The sequence below is a fragment of the Nicotiana sylvestris genome, chromosome 3, assembly GCF_000393655.2.
Source record: "Nicotiana sylvestris chromosome 3, ASM39365v2, whole genome shotgun sequence".
Taxonomy (NCBI): Eukaryota; Viridiplantae; Streptophyta; class Magnoliopsida; order Solanales; family Solanaceae; genus Nicotiana; species Nicotiana sylvestris.
Window position 1 is genome coordinate 140,971,401 of NC_091059.1, and position 11,724 is coordinate 140,983,124.

Sequence of the window (11,724 nt, forward strand, 5' to 3'; positions counted from 1 at the left end):
TCTTTTCACCACTTCAGGTATGTCTCTATACTCATTCGAGGACGAATGGTTTTTTTAAGAGGGGGAGGATGTAATGATCTGGCCGGTCGTTTTGAGAGTATTAGCCCCGATCCCGTATTTACTGCTTCCCTCATATCTTTTTCGGATTATGTGACTTGCCAGGAAGTTCTGTTTTTGGTTTCGGAGTGTTTTGGGACATAGTCCCTAAAACTGAAGCTAAGTTCTAAAATTTTGACCGTAGTCGGAACTGTGTGAAGACGATTCCGGAATAGAGTTTCGTTGGTTCTATTAGTTCTGTTGGGTGATTTTGGATTGGGAGCATGCCCGAATTATATTTTGGAGGTCTGTAGCTGAATTACGCTTGAAATGGCGAAAGTTGAATTTTTAGGAAGTCTGACAAAAAGTGAACTTTTTGATATCGGAGTCAGATTCTGATTCCGGAAGTTGAAGTAGGTTCATTATGTGGAATATGACTTGTGTGCAAAATTTAAGGTCGATCAGAGTTTGATAGGTTTTGGCATCGGTTGTGAAAGTTTGAAGTTTCAAAATTCATTAGGTTTTAATTGGAGGGTGATTCGTGATTTATCACTGTTTGATGTGATTTGAGGGCTTGACTAAGTTCGTATGGTATTTTAGGACTTGTTGGTATATTTGGTTGAGGTCCCGGGGGCCTCGGGTGGATTTTAGATGGTTAGCAGATCAAATTTGGTTTTGGGAGAATGGCTGAAGGCACCAGCTCTGATGTAATCACATCTGCGGAAGATTGACCACAAGTGCGAGCTTGCAGAAGCGAGCCAAGGCTGCAGGTGCATTCTGGAGGAGTTTGTCCTGTGGTCGTAGGTGTGACTTGAAGGACGTTGAAGCATAATCTCTTCTGCGGAAGCTTGAGCGCAAAAGCGAAGAAGCCTGGGAGGCTTGGGATTGCATAAGAGGAAGGGTCTTTGTATAAGTGGGATCGCGGGTGCTGTCCCTGGTCTGCAGAAGTAGAAACCCTGGCCATAAGTGGTATGCGCACCTACGATGGTTTTTCCATAGGTGCAGCATTGCATATGCGACTAAGAGCCAGCAGGTGCGAAATCGCTGGGCAGACAAGGCTATGTTCGAGGGTTTTATCTCATTTTCAATTTTGGGACTTTGAGAGCTCGGATTGAGGGGATAATTTAAGGGTTTTTCATAGAAAGCTATTGGGTAACGATTCTTAACTCATTTTTATGGTTATATTTCATTATTTAATTAAAACATTGGGTTGAGAAAATTGGGGAAAAGGTTGGAAAGTTCATCAACTAAGTTTTTGAGTTTTGATTCGAATTTGGATAATTTTAGTACCAGTGAACCCGTGAGTGAATGGGTGTTCATATTTTTTGACTTTTACTCGATTTCAAGACGTGGACTCTGGTTGACTTTATGGGGCAAATTTCTAATTTCTTGCTGAAGCCTTGATTTCATTGATTAGATTAGTTTCTTATAGCTATATTTATGGTATGTAATTGCTTTTGGCTATATTTGGGTTATTCGGAGTCAATAAATCATGGAGAAGGCATTCTTATTTATTAATTGATCTTGGTTCGAAGTAAGTGGCTTGCCTAACCTTGTGTGGGGGAAATCCCCTTAGGATTTGGCACGATTGTGTTATGTGAGCGTCGTGTACACGAGGTGACAAGTGCGTACAGGGGCTAATTATTGTAAAAATCCGGTTTTTACTGAGTTGTAACCTGATTTCATCTTAATTGAGTTATACCAGCATGTGTAGTGATCCTATTTAGTCTAATATCGCATGTCTACATGTTTTAACTTCTTATTTGAACTCAGTGCAACATGCCTAGTTGATTTTCTATTTTTCCTTAATATTTATCAGTCTTAACTGTTGAATTATTTTTGTTAATTGTTGTATTTATCGGTTTGAGCTATGTGTTTACTTTTGGGACTACGAGACGGTACCTTGGGATATCCTCCTACACCTTTACTTTTGAGACTACAAGGCGGTACCTCGGGAGATCTCCTTGCAATATTTACTTTTGAGACTACGAGACGGTATCTGGGGAGATCTCCTATTGTTTTAGTCATGTGTGTTGTACTGTTATTTTGTTGTGTTTTCCTTTTTGTTAAATTCCAGTCTCTTATTTTATTGCTACATTCTCCTGCTTTATTTATTATATACCAGTGGGCGCTGACCTAACCTCATCACTACTCGACCAAGGTTAGGCTTGGCACTTACTGGGTACCGTTGTGGTGAACTCATGGTACTCTTTCGCATATGTTTTGTGTGCAGATCCAGGTACTTCTTATCAGCCACGTCATCAGTGAGCAATGATAGTTTTGAGACTTCAAGGTATATCTGCCGCGTCCACAGACCTCGGAGTCTCCCTCTATTCCGTCCTACGTCATTTATCTTTCGTTAATGAACGCTCTAAACAAACATATGATTAAGAGACTATGTCATGAAGAAATATTTAAAGATTTGAAGAAATTATTTTTCTAAAAAAGTTGAAGGGTTGACCCTCCCTAGCTTGCGGTCCTCTTAGGGCTGGGTTGAGCTGACCATTTTAAGGCCCATTTAGATGGCAGGCCGGTCCGTTCTAGCCCACAAAATTTAAAGGCCCCGCGAAGCTTGGGCTAGTTTGGACTGCGCGGGCCTGAACAAATGGCATAAGATACATAAGAAAGCTAATTAAAGTAGTATTAATAATTTTAAAATGTCCAATTATGTACAATCATTTAAAAAAGAGATAATTTCACAAAAGTACAACCCACATAAGTGCATTTTCTCGTAGTTACCATTTTAACTTTTCATCCGTGTAGCCCATGAAACCCTTATAATATGACATCATCGCCTGGCATCATTCTTCTCACATCTCTTTTTGTTTTTCTATTTCTCCTATTTGTTTATTTTCTCTTTCCAAATTAATGTGACTATCTCACAAAAAGTCAAGGCATCATGTGATTTTACTATCTTTACTTTTGTTTCTCTCTCTTCATCTTCTTATTGTCAGAAGTTTACCAAAAAGAAAAAAAAGCACCTTGTTGATATATATATATATATATATATATATATATATATATATATATATACACACACACACACGCACTATACAAGTGTACATAAATTTCAGAGTGCATATTTTACACCAGAAAAATACTTTTCAGCCATCATTAAACCTTTACTTCAACACAACATTTATCATATAAGCTTCCATGAATATCTCTTATACACTAGTAATAACGTATATATACCCTTATATACTGGAAAAATATATTTATACATCATTAAACACAAATCTGCGCACTTGTACCTATTTATACATAATTATACAATATATATAATTATGTATTAACACCAGTTATACAACATATGTATTGGAAAATACCTTATGTCCACCACTACACCTCTATTTAACACCAATATTATCAATAAAAGAAGAAGAAGAAGAAGAAGAAGAAGAAGAAGAAGAAGAAGAAGAAGAAGAAGAAGAAGAAGAAGAAGAAGAAGAAGAAGAAGAAGAAGATGAACTAATCAACTCAAGATATATTTAAATGAATCCCAAACCCTTGAAAGTTGTCTCACCTGATCAATAATAATATTATTAATCAATAACCATCCAGATTGAAGTACGAATTCATAGCGGAAACTTTCTGATATGAAAACTTTAGCTTCGTCAATGGCAAAGTTATGATTTTTGGGACTCACATTTCGATACCAAATGCTCACAGTAAGAGACTCAAGATTTGTCAATCAAGATTATTGAAATCATTAATGGGTCAAATATTTTCTGCCTAAAATCCTTTCAAACAAACAACTTACTTCATATTCTTTATGTTACTCTAAAATTTCATCTTTTTTGCATTATGAAAGTTTGAGAGAATTAAAAAAGAATTAGGTGAAGTTAGATCTAAAAATTAGAAAGGAGAAAAAATAGGGATGAAAGGTAGATTTAAAAATTATAGAGGATAGAATATGAAGATGAGAACTAGATCTAAAAATTAGAGAGGATAGAAGATGAAAATGAAAGATGTTGGTCTGTAATGAAGAGGAGTGGAAAGTGAAAGAAAAAAGACATATATTACTAGGTTAGTGATTAAAAACTTTATTTTAAATTATGTACAAACTGGGCTATACCGGATAAATTAAAAAAACATGGGACCAATTTTGTTGGAATATTATCCCAAGTTCCTTTAAAAAAACAAAAAAATTTCTACAACTTATTTTTATGACTTCAAAAGAAAGTTCAAAAGTTGTTTACTCTTTTATAATCCTACTAAGGTCAAAGATAGAGTCGTCAATATGGGCTAGGCCCGCTGGTCGGCCCAACCCAGCCCTTGATTTTACAGGATCAGACTAAAATTTTGGAGCCCATTTAAAAATGAGGCTTTTAAGCCCGACCCAAGTAGCCCATGAGGCTTTACCGAGGCAGAGCTGGGTTGGCCCATGGGCGTAATAACATATTTAATTAAAAAAATATAAAAGAAATATGTGAAAATAAAAATAACAAGAAGAATTGTCTAATCTCAAACTTGTAATATATTTTAATGTAAATATAAATACTTTTTGTTCTTAAATTTTTGTTATTTCTTAATGTTTAACTAATTAACATTGCATATAATTATATATTTAGATGAAAATAAAGATGTTAAGACATCTTTGTTTCACAAGAGGGTTCAAATGTGCTCGATGAAGATGATCTGTTGGAGTTGGATATGCCATGTGTCACGACCCAACTTCATGTCAGGCCGTGATAGCGTCCAATACCGTTGGTAGACAAGCCAACAGTGAACAACTTAGTAATTTTTCATTTTTTTATTAAGTGATTCAAACAGCTAGCTTTCCTTAAATTTAAAGCATTTGATAAATAACGGATTTTTAAAGCAACCAAAAGCGAAAACAACTAAAGAAAATCATAACTGTAGAAACACAACCCAAAATCGTAAGTCTACTAATATGTGCCAAGAACTAGTGTCACAAGTATGTGGGCAACTAGTAGAATATGCAAAAGATGGCTATCCTACTGAACGGCTCGGAAGGGGGCAGCTCACCGTGAAATCTCAAACCAGGATCAAGTATGCGCGCCAGACGGGTAACTAGATGCACCTACCCCAGATCCTGTACAATTAAGTACAGAAATGTAGTATGAGTACATAAATAACATGTACCCAGTAAGTATCCAGTCACTTACTATGGGCGAACAATAATATATTTAAAATGTTATGCTAAGCATGGATTTCATGAATAATACTGAAAGCTCAAAAACATGAAATAATAAGTCCTTCTTTCACAAATATTAATTCCAAATCCGGTTTTATCATTTAATAGCTTACATTTCAAGGATTTAAGCAATATCAATCATGGAGATGTCACGACCCTAAACCCGGAGCCGGTCGTGATGGCGCCTATCGTGAAGACAAGGCCAGCCGACACATCCCATATCCAATTATTAATAGTTAAGCCATAAGAAATAAATCTAAAGCATTATAAGATAATCCAAAGTCAACAGATAATATCGTAATTCGCGGAAAATAACCCAACACAGCCCGATACCGGGGTATCACTAGTCATGAGTATCTAACAAAAACGGAATACTCCAATATATATAACTACAAAGTTTGATATAGAAACTAAGAACATGTTGAATAAAGACAAGGAAGAGCTCTGGGCTGCGAACGCCAACAGCTACCTAGAGACTCCTTAGATTCACCTGAGCCGAAACTGATCATCACTTGGGAGCGGGACCAGATATACCTGAATCTGCACACAGGGTGCAGGGAGTAAAGTGAGTACTCCAACTCAGTGAGTAATAATCATAAATAAAGGCTGAAAGCAGGAAATCACGTAAGGCACAAAGCATGTTATAATGAAGCAGTAAAACCATTAAAAATAGTAAAACCAGTGAAAGATAGGTAAAAATTCTTTAACTCAAATTTAACTTCATGAAAAGCCTTTTTCAACAATTAAGCAGGCAATTGGCGGTCAATTATAAAAAGTAAACACATAAAGATTCGCCCCTCAGGCACAATATCAACAAATCCTCCCCTCGGGCAATATCTTAGAACAATACCATCCCCTCGGGCTCAATCTCACATCACAATGGGTACCCGCAATCACTGGGGGTGCACAGACTCCTGGAGGGGCCCCTTAAGGCCCAAACGCAATATCAAGCTACCTCGTGTCATCATCACTAGGCCCTTGGCCTCATATTAATCAAGACACCTCGTGGCGTACATAGCTCAGGCCCTTGGCCTCATAATCAGTGTCGAATGTTTCCTCACAACATAGGCCCTCGACCTTACTCAGTCAAAATTCTCACAAGCCACTCGGACAATAGTAAAACATGATTTTTAGCCTAAAAATATAATTTAAAAGATCACGTAAGTGTTAAAACAGAGTAAACATGGCTGAGTACAAAAAAACAGTGAAATATAATATGACCGAGTTCAAGTATAAATTCAAAACAGTGAGGATATACCAGTAAAAATCCCCGAAGGGTTCAAATAGTTGGCACAAGGCCCAGATATGGCATTCAACCCAAATCATGATGATATCAAATAGATTTCAGTCAAATACGCGGTAAAATAGTCATTCGGGATGGACTAAGTCACAATCCCCAACAGTGCATGATCCCACGCTTGTCATCAAGCATGTGCGTTACTTCAATATAGCACTACGATGTGCAATTCGGGGTTTCAAACCCTCAGAACATCATTTACAATCATTGCTCACTTCGAACCGGTCAAATCTCTAGCTCCTGATGCCTTCTCCTTGAATTGGCCTCCACTCGCGTCGAATCTATCCAAAATAATGAGGAAGTCAAAATATGCTAAGGGAATGAAGCCCAAGCAAAAATAATCAAAATACGACACAAATTCTGAAATTTCCAAAACCTGTCCCTCGATCCCACGTCTTGGAATTCGTTAATTTTACCATCAATAGATTCCTTATTTCCTTACGAGTTCATACATATCAAAAGTTCTGAAATCAGACCTCAAATAGTTCTTCGAATCCTCAAGCAAAAGTCTAGTTTCCAAGCCCTAGTTTCCCCAATTTTTGCCCTTAAATTCCATTAATCATAGCTCTAATCCGTGAAATAATAGCATAGGAACAAGTTTTAGGTTCAAATTCCTTATCTCAATGAAGTTCCCTTAAAATCCCTCTTCAAAATAGTTCAAAAAGCTCCCAAGCCGAATTAGAAATGGTGAAAATAGCTCAAAATTGCGAAGGACACAATTTATACCTTCTGCCAAGGCATTTTCGCATCTGCGGCCAATATCTCGCTTCGGCGATCAAACAACTGCATCTGCGGTCCTCATTTAAGTTACCGAAACTGCATCTGCAGTATATTACCCACTTCTGCGCCTTCGCAGGTGCGGTCCCACAACCGCATCTGCGGTTCCTGCCAACTCCTCCAGATTCCGCTTCTACGACCTCTCACCCCAATCCGCAGGTGCGGAAATACCAGAAGCAACAAAAGTTCTGCAGCTCACCAAAGTTTTAAACTCCCCGCCAACCATCCGAAATCACCTTGAGGCCCCCGGGACCTAGACCAAAAGCACAAACATAACCCAATACCTTATTCAAACTTGTACCAATCTTCAAAACACCTCAAACAACATCAAATTAACTTAAACACAGCGAATTCAAGCCAAACCTTCTAAAATCTTCTGAATTCCGCTTTTGATCAAAAACCTTACCAAATCACGTCTGAATGACCTGAAATTTTGCACACAGATCCCAAATGACACAAAGGAACTACTGCAACTCTCAGAATTCCATTCTGGCCCGTATATCAAAATCTTGCATACCAACCGGAAATTGCCAAAATATCAACTTCGCCACTTCAAGCCTAAATCTACTCCGAACCTCCAAAACTCATTCCGATCACACTCATAAGTCCCAAATCACCTCCCGAAACTATCCGAACCATCGGAACTGATGTCACACCTCCTTTTACATACCTGCGCGGGCACAAGGGAGTTTTTTTTCAATTAAAGGACAATCGAAACGGGATTGGTTTATTTATTTCAGAGTCGCCACTTGGGAGTTTTAGGGTGTCCCAAGTCACCAATTTTAATCCCGAACCAAGGAAAAGAATGACTCCATATTACAGTCTGCGTACCAAAAATCCGGACAAGGAATTTTGTTAACCCGGGAGAAGGTGTTAGGCATTCCCGAGTTCCGTGGTTCTAGCACGGTCGCTCAACTGTTATACTCGGCTTATTTATCTGATTTTAAATACAATTATGAACCATGTGCAAATTTTATCTTTTACCGCTTTATTATCATTATTTTTTAGGAATGTGAACATCGCTAAAAAAACATGTCTTTGGACTGCGTCACATGAAATGCACCCACAATCCGGAACAAATTTTATTTGACGTTTTGGGATTTGGATTTGGGTCGCATGAAATGCACACCCAAGTTTAAGAAAATAGATTATTAAATACGCACTTAAAGAAACTATCGTGTTATTATTTTGGGAGGGCCGTGAAATTCGATAAACGGCACGTCCCGAATTCTAAATACTTTGATATATACATACAATAGAGGGCCCCGCAACTTTTGTTCATTTTGTTCGTCGAGGCTCGTCTCATCCTTGTTTTAAAGGGATATCCTATAGCAACTACGTTTCTTGTCGCGCTTGTCTCTACTAATTGAAACCAGTAGATAGCCCTAGTTAATTACATGCTTGCAAGTTATCTACAACAGAATTCCGAGTGCTTGTGCAAAATCAGAAGCACGGCCACGTACACAGTCAGCAGAGCAAAAATTAAGGGCACAAATCCAGCACATGCGTGATGGACCAGACCTGGGCCATTGTTTGTTCGATGCGGGCCTGCTTGGTCTGTTTCGACCTGGGTTCGACCTTCGTGAGGTTGATATTGCAAGCTCTGTGTTCTTTATCTTAAAACATGGTTTACCAGTTATATGAAGCAGTTTATTAGGAGGGAAAGAACTTAACTAGTAGTGTACGATTTTAATGCTTGGCATACATTACAGAATTATACTACACCAGTAAGCTAAATCTAAGATACAACCTAATGCATTGGGCATACTTTTATCACCAACCTATATACACAGTCTAACATTCAACTACCATACATTGACATTTATTAGGCATGAGGACTATCTCCAGTATCCAAAACAAGAATGTAAACTATTATACATTATATGAGGCCTAACATAATAGTCTATGTATATATAAGTATCTGCAGATCTTCTCTTTTACATTTATGCTCAAACCTTTCAAGTTACAGTGGTAGTATATTTGTGTACCTGGTATAGAGGAGCAAAAGAAGAAGAAAGATGATCAGCTGAGTGGTACACAACAAGCACAGCAGCAGGTAAACAACACAACACAACAACAAACAAAACAGCCATAATGGAGAAGCTCAACAAGTGATCGAGCAATGGACAGACAATCCCAGAAAAACAGAGCAGGAAACAACAACCCAGAATGTTGAATGTAACAATAATCCAGTGATCCCAATAACCCCAAAAGCTCAACAAATAACCACTACAGTTCCGATAGTCAAAACTCAAACCAACAATACACAGAAAGCTCAGTGTAGTAACAATCACAACAGAAGAACATAGACTTCTCTTAATGGAACAAATAACAATCCCAGTTAGGATAACCAACTTGGTTTCTTTGTGCAATTTTTGGACAGTGTTCAATTACAGTATTTCTGGAAATTTCCTTCTGTTTTTTTTTCAGTTTTCTTCAACTCACAAGACCTCTCCTCAAGACTAAAATTTCCAGCCCCTTCTAAGTTCTGAAATAGCCTATTTATAAGCCAAACAACCAGTGCAGTCAAGCTGCCTGGAATCTGCCAATTTGCAGACTGCCCATACCTATTAAATCCCACGCCTAAGCATCTTTTTGATGCCAGCCATTTGTTCCCCACGCTTGGCCTTATTCTTTAATCAAGAGTTATGGGTTCATTTAAGTATTCATTTTAAACCCCCATACTTTTGTGTCTTGTTCCCCATTTGCATTAGTTTAATCCTAAATTAGTCTACTTGTCAGCTCACTTAAACTAAGCTTTTTCTTGTTTTTCATGAACCCCAGACTACCCTTGTTAACCTTGATTATTACTGCCCTAAACCCCTTGCAGCATCAGGGCATTTTGAACTTCTGAAAGTTCAATTCAAGACTGCCCTAGCCTGATTCTTTTAATTTGTTTACAATGCAGTTACAAGCTAGTAGTCACAGCTAATGTCAAGCATCCAATTAACAATCAACAGGTTCATTCACTTACGTGAAGTTGTACGAATTAGAATATTTGAACATTCAGTCGTAGGAAGTTAATCGACGACATTTATCAAGTCGACTATACTAATTATAACAGGTAACAATCAGTCGTTCATATAAACCAATACATACAGGGACCTGAAGGGCTTCGGACAACTTTGGTCAATCACCGGGAACCTATATAAGTTATTTATGTGACGACTATCCTAATCGGACATGTTTATCATAGGATACGTTCAAATCACACACAAAAAACAATCGACCAAATAAAAGGTCTTTGACAGAGATGGAAGAAATCCGAATGAAAAATAACAAAAATAGCAAACAAACACAACGAAACATGCTGACAACTTAATTAGCAGTTGAATAAAACAAAAAGGAAAAGAAAAACTTACCGAGAAATGTCCAAACAAAATTGATCCAAATCTGACTCAACTCTGACCCTTTGAGGCCGAACAAACTTTAATCAGGGTGTTCTCACATGAGAACACCTTGATTAAGGTCTATTAGACCTCAAACCCCCGTTAAGGCTAGCCGGATTCCCCAGGTTCATGTGTTCTAAGGTCTGGATTTTCAGATCTGGTTTTTTAGAAGTTGTGGGTAGATTCGGACCAAACCAAGCCTGGTTTGGTCACGAGAGGGGTCAGGGGAGTGTCTGGTATGAAGATGGTGAGGTTTGGTATAGGTCCGGGTTCGACTCGAATCTTCAAATGAAGATTCGAGATGAAGGAAGGGGATTCGAGGCTAGGGGGTAATAGATCCATGTTCAGGAGAGTGAGGGGGTCCTGGGGTGTTCAGGAGGTGGTCACCAGCGTTCATGCCGCCGGGTTCTAGTGAAGGGGAAACTAGGGCGGCTGCTAGGGTTTCGGGGGGTTTCAGGGCTTGGTGAGGAAGGAGAAGAGTGAAGGGGGGTTCGACTAGGGGGCGTGGGGTGTGATAGAAAGCTTATATATGGTCTAAGGGTTTAGATCTGAGCCGTTGGATCAGATGATCTCAACGGCTTGGATCTGATGGTGAGGGGTGAGACGAGGTCGTTTGGTATTAAAACTGGGTCGTTTGGGTTTAAGAGATGGATTGGGTTGGACCGGCTAAACAGGTCGGGTCACGGGTGCGGATGTGGACTGTTGGATCAAGAGGCTTAGACGTCTCAGATCGACTTGCCTGAAACGGCGTCGTTTGAATTGGTGCTTGGGCAGGCCGGATTTGGACTGGACTTGAGTGCCGATTTTGGGCCTATTTCGTTTCATTTTTGGGCCCAAACCGATTTTCAACTCTTTTCTTTTTGTTTTTTTTCTAATTTTAAAACAAAAAATGAAAAATAACAAATAAATAGTAAAACAAATGAAATTAAAACAAATAACAATGTAACACTTCAACACCATTATCACACCAAATTAAAATGTTCAAGTAAGTTAAATCACAACCTAGAACGAACAATGCACATATATTTTGAATTTTCTTTTAACTACTGAATTACGGTTTGATT